The sequence below is a fragment of the Panthera onca genome, chromosome C1 (genome assembly GCF_046562875.1).
Source record: "Panthera onca isolate mPanOnc1 chromosome C1, mPanOnc1 haplotype 2, whole genome shotgun sequence".
NCBI lineage: Eukaryota > Metazoa > Chordata > Mammalia > Carnivora > Felidae > Panthera > Panthera onca.
Genome location: NC_138346.1, coordinates 148,676,044 through 148,688,268, shown reverse-complemented (window position 1 = coordinate 148,688,268; position 12,225 = coordinate 148,676,044).

Genomic DNA, 12,225 nt, shown 5'->3' with positions numbered 1-12,225 from the left:
ATTTTCAGTATTCAAAATACCAGTATACCATAGCAATGTCATTAAAAAAAGTAGATTTGATGCAAGAGATAATATTAGAGAAAATTTAGGTACTACAGAAAAGACATTTTATGATAATGATATAACAACCCTAGACTTTTATTCATCAAATAACAGCTTTCAAATGTATAAAGCAAAAATTGACTGAACTAAAAAGAAGAAGAAGAAGAAGAAGAAGAAGAAGAAGAAGAAGAAGAAGAAAAGAAAAGAGAAAGAAGAAAATAAATATAAAAATTCACAATCATAATTAGAGATCTTAATACAACTCTATCAATAACTGAAAGAATAGACAAGAAATTGATAAGAAGAAGATCTGAATAATGTGGTTAACCAACTTGGCCTAACATATTTAGAATGCTATACCTAACTACAGAATGCCCATTTTTCTCAAGTGCCCATGGAAGATTTTACCACAATAAACCATAATCTGATTCAAAAAGGAAGTCTCAACAAATTTCAAGTATTTAAATTTTAGAGTGTATTTTCTGACTACAGTGAAATTAAGCTAGAAATCAATAATAGCTTAATTATAGAATTTCCAAAGGTCTGGGAAATTAAGCAACATATTTCTACTTGGCTCATATGTTAAAAAAGAACTTAAAAGTTAGAAAATATTTGGAACAATGATAATTAAAATACAACACATCAAAATTTCTTACATGATGAAATGAAAGCAACAGAAGGAAATTTAAGAAAGAAATAATATCGGTTTTAGACAAACTATTCTGGAGAATAGAAAAAAAGAGGAAATTTGTTCCAACTCATTTTTTGAGGCAGATAGCTTTGATACTAATACCTGGCAAGGACATTACAAGAAAGGAAAAGTATAGACCAATCTTTGTCTTGAACATAGATGCAAAAATCCTAAACAAAATATTAGCAAATTAAAAGGATACCACATCATGATCAAATAGAATTTATACTACAAATATAAGGTTGATTTAACATTGAAAAATCATTGTAAGTCACCATGTTACCATAACAAAGAAGAAAAATCAATCACCTCAATAGATGCATAAAAAGCATTTGATAAAATTCAGCACCTATTCATAATTTTAAAAAAGGAAACTAAGGGAACACCTGGGTGGCTCAGTCAGTTGAGCATATGACTCTTGATTTCGGCTCAGGTCATGATCTCACAGTTCGTGAGATTGAGCCCTGCAATGGGCTCTGTGCTGCCAGCATGGAGCCTGCTTAGGATTCTCTCTCTCCCTCTCTCTGCTCTTCCCCTGCTTGTGTGCTCTCTCCCTCTCTCAAAATAAATAAGTAAATGTTAAAAAAGAAGAAAGAAAACTCAGAGCAAACTGGGAATAGGAAACTTTCTTAATCTGATAAAGATATCTATAAAATATCTCTAGATAATGGCATACTTTATGGTGAAATATAGAATGCTTTTCCACCTAGGATTGGGAACAGAAGAAAAGATATCCATTCTCTCCATCTGTATTCAACATTATACTGGAAATCCTAGCAAGTGTAATAAGTGAAGGAAACAAAGTAAAAGACCTAAGTTGAAAAGAAAGAAACAGGTTATTATTCATAGGTGGCATAATTATACATAAAATCCAAAAGAATCTAGAAATTATTAAAAATAAGAATTTAGCAAACTCACTGAATATAAGGTCAATACATAAAAATCTCTTATATTTCTATACACCAGCAATAAACAAGTAGGAAATGAAAATTTATAAAAATACCATTTAGGATAGGTCACCCCCCAAAACAACCTAGGAGTAGATCTAATGAAAGATTAACAAGACCTCCACCCCGAAAACAATAAGATATTGTTGAGATCAATTAAATAAAACTTAAAATGAGACATGCCATGCCCATGGATTGAAAGTCTCAGCATTATAAAGATGTCAATTCTCCTCAAGCTGATGTATAAATTCAATGCAATCCTATCAGACCCAACAGATTTTTTTTTCATGGAATTGAAAAGCTGATGCTAAATTTTGTATTGCAATGCAAAGGACTTGCAGGAGAAGTTAAGATGGCAGAGTATTAAGGGGATCCTAGGCTCCTTTCATCCCTCTCACACAGCTAGATCAGCATCAAATCCTTTTGAACACCTAGGAAATCAATCTGGGGATTAACAGAACAATCTGCATAATTATTTTTTTTATTTTTTTTAACGTTTATTTATTTTTGAGAGAGACAGAGTGTGAGCCAGGGAGGGGCAGAGAGAGAAAGGGAGACACAGAACCCAAAGCAGGCTCCAGGCTCTGAGCTGTCAGCACAGAGCCCCGTGCAGCCCGAAACCAAAAACCGTGGGATCATGACCCGAGCCGAAGTCAGTCGCTTAACCAACTGAGCCACTCAGGCACCCCAATCTGCATAATTTGAAAGAGAGAACATTGCAGCTATGTGGTTTGAAGAGGTGAATTAGGGGACAGAAGAGCCACGGTGTCAAAGAAGAGAAGGAGCAGTTTTTGTGGAGGAGAAAGATGAGAGAGAGAGAGACAGAGAGAGCGCGTGAGAGAGAGCAGCACATTGGGTTTGTATAAGAAAGCACTCCTCCTGAAAGCAGCTAGAGAGAAAGAATGAAAACACCACAGGGGACTGCATAAGAAAACTGTTCCCCATACCATTAATAGGGAAAAAGGAGAGGGTTTCAATACCATCAGTTTTTTATAAACAACAGAGTAGTCTCAAGTTTCAGAGGTCAGCCCCTGGTGGTGCTCTAGTGAGGAAACAGGGTGGAGCCCTGGGAACAGGTAGCAGTCCAGTTGGAGGATCCCTTGGGTCTCCCAGGGAGAAGTAGCTCCCCTGCGTGGAGTGCATCTGGTAGAGGTGATACAGCCTCTCTACAGGCAAAAGACCCTTTGGGCAACATCAAGCCTCCACATTCACCCATATAGAAATAAAGATCCCAGCTGAGGGCAGCAAACCCTGGCACCATCTATGTGTTTCAATTTACCATAAACTCTGAGCCACTGCCACTGCATGGTGGGATAGCTGTTTCCTGGGACAAGCTAGCCACAGCGTGGTGAGAACCTCCCCCATAAAATCACTGCAGGTCCAAATTGTGGGGGTCTCTGAAGTGCGGGGTTTTAAAACACAGCCACCCAAGATAAAACTCTGGAGAGAGGCACTGTCTGGTAGGCTGACAGCTCAGACACAGATGGGAAATGTAGGGAGCTGATGGAACTGGGGGACACAGGAGGGGTGACTGATCACATATCAATAAGGATGTGAATTTCCTCCTCTGGAGACTAAAGAGTGGGGTAAAGCCATTTTCACCATAGCCTGCCAACACTGATTGACCCCAGTGTGCTAAGGAGTGCCACCAAGTAGAGATGGAGCTGTTATGTTAAACCAAGCCCCTTCAGGCACATCTTCAGTAGGGTTAATGGACCTGAGAATTAGAGCAGCAGGCTCCTCCCCCAGAAATCCAACACAAACCCCTTGAAGGCATTAAGTCTACTGATCATAGAGTACTACAAAGTTGCAGCTCTAGGGGAAACTGGATGTAGCTTCCTTTGGGTTTTTTTGTTTGTTCATTTGATTGTTCAAATTTTTTTTGTTGTTGTTGTTGCTTCTGTTTTTGTTGTTGTTTTCTTTTCTTTTGTTTCTCAGATACAGAAATGGCAAAATTTTTTATTTCTTTAATTTTTAATTTGTTTTTCTTCTTTTCTCTTTTCTCCTTTTTCTATCAAGCTTCTTTTAACAAGCACACCAAAACGCACCTAAGATCTAGCTTCCTTTATGTGATTTTTTTAATTTAAAATTTTTTATTTTATTCTATTATTATTGTTGTTGTTGTTTCCTCCTCCAAAATGACAAGACATAGGAATTCACCTCAAAAGAAAGAACATGAAGAAATGATGGCTAGGGATTTAGTCAAGGCAGATATAAGTAAGACATATGAACTAAAATTTAAAACAAGCATACTAGCTGGGTTTGAAAAAAAGGCATAGAAGACACTAGAGAATCCCTTTTTGCAGAGATTAAAGAACTAAAATCTAGTCAGGACAAAACTAAAAATGCTATAACAAAGATGAAAACCCAAATGGAAGTCATAAAAAAGAAGATGGACAAAGCAGAAGAGCAAATTAGTGATACAGAAGATAAAATTATGAAAAATAATGAAGCTGGAAAGAAGACAGAAACAAAGATCAGGGACCACGAAGGTAGACTTAGAGAACTCAAGGACTTATTAAAATGGACTAACGTTCATATCATAGGAGTCCCAGAAGATAAAGAGAGAGAAAAAGGGGCCAAAGGTTTATGTGAGCATATTAGAGCTTAAAATTTCCCTAATCTGGGGAAGAACACAGACATCAAAATCCAAGAAGCACAGAGACCTTCCATTAAATTTAACAAAAGCCAGCCATCGCCAAGACATATTATAGTCAAATTTCACAAAATACACAGAAAAAGAAAGAATCCTAAAAGCAGCAAGGGAAAAAAGTCCTTAACCTACAAGGGAAGAAAGGTTCATAGCAGCTGTGTCCACAGAAACTTGGGCCAGAAAGGAGTGGCAAGATATATTCAACATGCTGAATGGAAAAAAAAATGCAGTCAAGAATACTCTATCTGACAAAGCTGCCATTCAAAATGGGAGAGACAAAGAAGTTCCCAGAAAAAGAAACCAAAGGAGTTTGTGGCCATTAAACTACCCCTAAAAGAAATTTTAAGGGGGACTCTTTGAGTGTAGATAAAAAAAAAAAAAAAAAAGACCAAGGCAACAGAGACTAATAAGGACCAGACAGCATCACCAGAAACACCAACTCTACAGGTAACTCAATGGCACTAAATTTATCTTTCAGTAATCACTCTGAATGTAAAGGGACTAAATGCTCCAATCAAAAGACACAGGGTACCAAAGGGATAAAAACAACAACAAGAAGATCCATCTAAATGCTACATATAAGAGACTCACTTTAGACCTAAAGTCACCTACAGATTGAAAGTGAGGGGATGAAGAACCATTTATCATGCTAATGTATGTCAAAAGAAAACCGGAGTAGCCATACTTATATCAGACAAACTAGATTTTAAAACAAAGACAGTCACAAGAGATGAAGAAGGGCATTATATCATAATTAAGGGAGTCTGTCTATCAAGAAAATTTAACAATTGTAATTATGTGTGCCCCCAACTTGGAAACACCTAAATATATAAACCAATTAATAACAAACATACAGAAACTCATTGATAATAATACAATAGTAATAGGGGACTTTAACCCCTCTTCCCCCTTACATCAATGGACAGATACCCTAAGCAGAAAATCAACAAGGAAACAATGGCTTTGAATGACAGACTGAACGAGATGGACTCAACTGATATATTCAGAACATTTCATCCTTAAGCTGCAGAATACACATTCTTCTCGCATGTTCATGGAACATTCTCCAGAACACATCACAGGTCACAAATCAACCCTCCACAAGTACAAAAAGATCAAGATCATACCATGCATATTTTCAGATTACAACACTATGAAACTTGAAGTCAACAATAGGAAAAAATTTGGAAAGCCCTCAAATACATGGAGGTTAAAGAATATCCTACTGAAGAATGAATGGTTAACCAAGAACTTAGAGAGAAAAAAATTTTACATACATGGAAGCAAATGAAAATGAAAACACAATAGTCCAAAACATTTGTGATGTAGCAGTCCTAAGAGGGAAGTATATTGCAATTCAAACTTATCTCAAGAAACAATAAAAGTCCCAAATATACAACCTAACCTTACACCTAAAGGAGCTAAAAAAGGAAAAGCAAATAAAGCCTAAAGCCAGCAGAAGAAGGGAAATAATAAAGATTAGAGCAGAAATAACGGATATAGAAAGAACAACAAAAACAGATCAATGAAACTAAAAGCTGGTTCTTTGAAAGAATTAACAAAATTGATAAGCCCCAAGTCAAACTTTACAAAAAGAAAAAAGAAAGGACGTAAGTAGATAAAATCATGAATGAAAGAGGAGAGATCACAACCAGCATCATGGAAATACAAACAGTTATAAGAGAACACTATGAAAAATTATACAGGAACAATCTAGGCAATCTGGAAGAAATGGACAATTTCCTAGAAACTCACAAACTACCAAAACTGAAACAGGAAGAAATAGAAAATTTGAACAGACCCATAATCAGCAAAGAAATTGAATCAATAATCAAAAATCTCCCAACAAACAAGATTCCTGGGTAAGATGGCTTCCCAGGGGAATCCCACCAGACATTTAAAGAATAGTTAATACTTATTATTCTCAAATTATTTCAAAAATAGAAACAGAATAAAAACTTCCAAACTCATTCTACAAAGCCAGCATTACCTTGATTCCAAAACCAGACAAAGACTCCACTAAAAAGGAGAATTCGAGCCAATATCCCTGGTTACATAGATGTGAAAACTCCCAAGAAGATATTAGCAAATTGAATTCAACAGCACATTAAAAAACTTATTCACCATGATCAAGCGGGATTTATTCCTGGGCTGCAAGGCTGGTTCAATATTCGCACATCAATCAACATGATATATACCACATATAAAAGAAAGGATAATAACCATATGTGATCTTATCAACAGATGCAGAAAAAGTATTTGACAAAATACAGCATCCATTCTTGATAAAAAACCCTCAACAAAGTAGGAACAGATGGAACATACCTCAACATCATAAAGGCCATATATCAAAAAGACACAGCTAACATCATCCTCAATGGGGAAGAAAGGAGAGCCTTTGCTCTACAGTCAGGGAAAAGACAAGAATGCTCGCTCTCACCTTTACTATTTAACATGGTACTAGAAGGCTTAACCTCAGCAATCAGACAACAAAAAGAAATAAAATGTATACAAACTGGCAAGGAAGAAGTCAAACACTAGTTGCAGATGACCCAAATAGAAAACCCAAAAGATTCCACAAATACATGAATACAGCAAAGTCACAGGATGTGAAATCAACTTGAAGAAATCTGTTTAAAAATTTGTTTAACGTTTATTTATTTTTGAGAGACAAAGAGAGACAAAGTGTGAGCGGGGGAGGGGTAGAAAGAAAAGGAGACACCAAATCCGAATCCGAAGAAAGCTCCAGACTTTGAGCTGTCAGCACAGAGCCCGACGCAGGGCTTGAACCCATGAATGGTGAGATCATAACCTGAGCCAAAGTCACATGCTCAACCAACTGAGCCACACAGGCACCCCAAAATCTGTTGCATTTCTATACACCAAGAACAAAGCAGCAGAAAAAGAAATCAAGGAATCGATCCCACCTGCAATTGCACCACAAACAAAATATACCTAGGAATAAACCTAACTAAAGAGGTAAAAGATCTATACTCTGAAAACTATAGAACACTTATGAAAGAAATCAAAGATGACACAAAGAAATGGAAAAGCGTTCCATGCTCATAGATTGGAAGAACAAACATTATTAAAATGACTATGCTACTCAAAGCAATCTACACATTTAATGTAATCCCTCCCAAAATACCACCAGCATTTTTTGCAGAGCTACAACAGACAATTCTAATACTTGTATGGAAACACAAAAGACACCTCATAACCAAAGCAATCCTGAAAAAGAAAAACAAAACAGGAGGCAACATGATTCTGGATTTCAAACTATATTACAAAGCTGTAGTCATCCAGACAGTATGGTACTGGAACAAAAACAGACACATAGATCAATGGAACAGGACAGAAAACCCAGAAACGGACCCACAACTACATGTTCAACCAACCTTTGACAAAGTAGGAAAGAATATCCAATGCAAAAGACAGTAACTTCAACTAATGGTACTGAGAAAACTGAATGGTGACATGCAGAAGAATTGGACCACTTTCTTACGCCGTACACAAAAATAAATTCAAAATGGATCAAAGACCTAAATGTGAGGCGGGAAACCATCAAAACACTACAGGGAATCACACTCATAAATCTCTTTGACTTTGGCTGGAGCAACTTCTTACTAGACACATCACTGAAGTCAAGGGAAACAAAAGCAAAATGAACTATTGGGACTTCATCAAGATTAAAAGCTTGTTCACAGTGAAGGTAACAATCAACAAAGCTAAAAGGCAGATTTCAGAATGGGAGGAGATATTTGCAAAAGACATAAGGATTAGTGTCCAAAATCTATAAAGAACTTATCAAACTCAACACCCAAAAAACAAATAACCCAGTTAAGAAATGGGCAGAAGACAGGAATACTTTTCCAAAGAAGACATCCAGATGGCTAACAGTCACATGAAAAGATTCTTAACGTCACTCATCATCAGGGAAATACAAATCAAAACCACAGTGAGATACCACCTCACACTTGTCAGAATAGCTAAAATTAACAACACAAGAGACAACAGGTGTTGCTGACGATGCAGAGAAAGAGGAACCCTCTTGCACTGTGGGTGGGAATACAAACTGGTGCAGCCACTTTGGAGAACAGTATAGAGGTTCCTCAAGAAACTAAAAATAGAATTACCTTACAATCCAGCAATTGCACTATTAGGTATTTACCCAAAGGATACAAAAATACAGATTTGAAGAGGTACATGCACCCAATGTTTATAGCAGCATTATCAACAGTAACCAAACTGTAGAGAGCAATAACTCTCTATAGAGAGTAACCAAACTATAGAGAGCAGTAACTCTCTCTATAGAGAGTCAATGGACATTGACTGTTGAGTGGACAAAGAAGATGTGGTGTGTGTGTGTGTGTGTGTGTGTGTGTGTATACATATACATATATATACGTTTGGGCTCTCTATAGTGTGTGTGTGTGTGTGTGTGTGTGTGTGTGTGTATTTATATGTAATGGAGTATTACTCAGACATCAAAATAATGAAATTTTGCCATTTGCAATGATGTGGATGGAGCTAGAATGTATTATGCTGAGTGAAATAAGTCAACCAGAGAAAGACAAATACCATATGATCTCACTGATATGTGGAATTTAAGAAACAGCCAGATGAACATATGGAAAGGGGGTAGGGAAGGGAAGAGAGGGAAATAAACTACAAGAGATTCTTAATGACAGAGAGCAAACTATGTGTTGATGGGGGGAGGTGGGTGGGAGATGGGCTAGATCAGTGATAGGTACTAAGGAAGACACTTGTAATAAGTACTGGATGTTGTACATAAGTGATGAACCACTGAATTCTACTCCTGAAACCAATATTACACTGTATGTTAACTAACTAAAATTTAAATGTAAAAAAGGAAAAGAAAAAAAAATAAAGAAAGAAATGTAAAGGACTTAAAGTAGCCAAAATAATCTTAAAGAAAAACAAATCTGGAGTGTTTAGACGACCAGGTATCAAGACATACAAAGCAGCAGTAATTAAGACTATATGCTACTGAGGTAAAGATAACTACATAGACCCATGAAACGGAAAAGCGAGTCCAGAAACAGACCTGCACATTTGCAAGCACCTCATTCAGAATAAAAGCACAACTACAATTCAATGGGGGAAAGTATGGTCTTTTCCATAAATGATCTGGGCCTCTTGGCTATCCATAAAGGAAAACAAAACAAAACAAGACAAAACTTATGAATCTTACCTTACACTATATACAAAAAACACCTTGAGATAGATCACACACCTAAACATGAAAGGTAGAACAATAAAACATAACAGAATACTGTATAATATTTTCATGAACTTGAAAAAGCTGTCTTAAATATGATGCAAAAAACACTACCCATAAAACAAAAGATTAAATTAGAGTCCATTAAAATTAAGACCCTCTGTTCATCCAAGGGCACCATTAAGGCAAGCAACAAACTGGAAAAAGCAATTTACAATACATATATCCAACAAAGGACTCAGGACCTAGAACATGTAAAGAACTACTATAAATCAATAAGACAACCTAATTAAAAATTGGGCAAAAAAATTTGAACAGGCACTTTACAACAGATGACATCCAAATGACCAAAAACATAGGAAAAGGTACTTAAAAACATTAGTCATCAGGGAAAAATGCAAATTAAAACCACAGTACAATATGATTACATTCCTCTTAGAGTAGCTAAAATTACAAGGACTGACAGTACTACATACTGGTAGAAAAGCAGAGCAATCAGTATAACTACTTTGAAAAGTGTTTGGCAGGTCAACTAAAGCTAGACATAAGTATACCCTGTGACCTAACAATTCCACTCTTGGAATATACCCATGAAATCAATGCTTACGGAAGTTTTACTTACAATGGTCCCAAACAGGAAATAATCCAAGTGTTCATCAACAGCAGTTGGTAAGTAAATAGTGTTATATTCTTAAAATGCAATACAATGGATAAAGAACATATTACTATTGCATGCAACCTGGCTGAATTTCATGCAGTGAATGTTATGTGACAGTAGCCAGATACAAGAGGATGTACTGTATATTTCTATTATTTGAAGTTCAAAAGTAAGAATAATTAATCTATGTGGCAATGGAGGTCAGAATAGTGATGACCATTTGGGGGTTTCTGACTGAAAAGGAACACAAAAGAGATTTCTGGGTGCTGGAAATACTCTACACCTTTGGCAAAAGTTTGTCTCTCAGGGTGTTAACTCCCTGTACCTCTGGTTTGTGCACCTCTGGCCCACCTGCCCTGCCTCTGACAAAGCCAGATCCCACTTGCCATGGTGCAATGCTTTATCTGAGCCAAAGCCTCTGTGAATCAGTTTAGACCAGACTTGGGCACCAGAGAGAGTGGAGCTGCCACTCCAGCCCAATAGAGGCCATGCTAAACTAGGCCCTCTCCCTGGAGAAGTAGACAAGACGAGGAGGACATGAGGAGGTGAGGTGGTCATGGCAGCAGCATAGACTCTCAATTGAGCAAGCAGCCAAGGCCCAGTGAGCAGGAAAGGCCAAGCAAATCTGGGGAAGCACCTAAACTGAGTTTCTCACAACTTTGTCATAGATAACTGCAAAAGCCACAATTCAATAAGGGCAGGGCAACTAAAGGCTCACACCCCTCAGGAATGAAGGCTCTGGTTACACCAACAGGTGAACAAACAATACAGATCAGCCAAAATGCTGGCTAAAAGTGAGGGAAATTGGTGATAAAGAAAGGAGATAAATATGCATACTGGCTGTGAAAATTAATATAGGGAAGCCTCACTAAAAATGGAATCAGGAGGGTAGAAGCAGAGGCTGAAAGGGGGAACCATACCACTCAATGTCAATTACAGGAAGAATTGTTAATTACACTCCCCAGTAGAGAATCATCAACAGGAAAGAATCATCCATTACAGGCCTCAACAGGGAAAGATTTACATGGCATCTCCTATAAGAAATCAACCGTACCTGCAACTCAGCCAATTTCTCCAATGGACTTTCCTTTGAAACAAACCCTCTCAATCTTCATAAAATACTGTTCCCTTCCTTTTTTTTTTTCTTTGACTTGCCTATGGTTTTGCTATAGCTTGCATGCCCCAAATTAAAATTCTCGGTTATGGAGCACCTAGGTGGCTCAGTCGGTTAAGCATCTGACTTTGGCTCAGGTCATGATCATCTCATAGTTCGTGGGTTCGAGCCCCACATCAGGCTCTGTGTTGACAGCTTGCTCAGAGCCTGAAGCCTGCTTCAGATTCTGTGTCTCCTTCTCACTCTCTGCCCCTCCCCTGCTCATGCTCTGTCTCTCTGTCTCTCAAAAATAAATAAATGTTAAAAAATAAATAAATAAAGTAAAATAAAATTCTCAGTTACTCCTGAATAAACCCATTTTTGCTAGCAAAATGACTGACTTTTATTTTAAGATTAACATGGTCTTGAGACAAGTCCTAGCAGCAGACACTGATTTATTCAGTAACTCTCTTGCTTTAGGTCTTTTAGGAGATTGCAATTGGCCACCACTTTGTAGGAGATTCTATGAATGATTGGACTTGTACATTCTCTTAAAGAAAAAGCAAAATAGCATAGGCTCGCACACACAAAAAAATGCCACCTCTACATTACAATATTAGAGCTAAATATTATGGAAGGAGAAGGGTGGATATGAGCAGTTCAAGGGGTAAATTGTGTTGGATTAATCTTACAGAACCCCCTTAAGATTTTCTTGGCCCCATCTATGCACTGGGCCCTCAGTTACTCACTCCTTCTCAGTACCTACTTGCTCCTTGAGGGCCCAAGTGGTTCCACTGCCGGAGGTCAACCAGGCACCACTGGGAATATAGCTCCTTATACACCACAAGGCATGGAATCGCTCTTTCCAAGCTACTGCTGAATGGGCTGGACAACAAAGC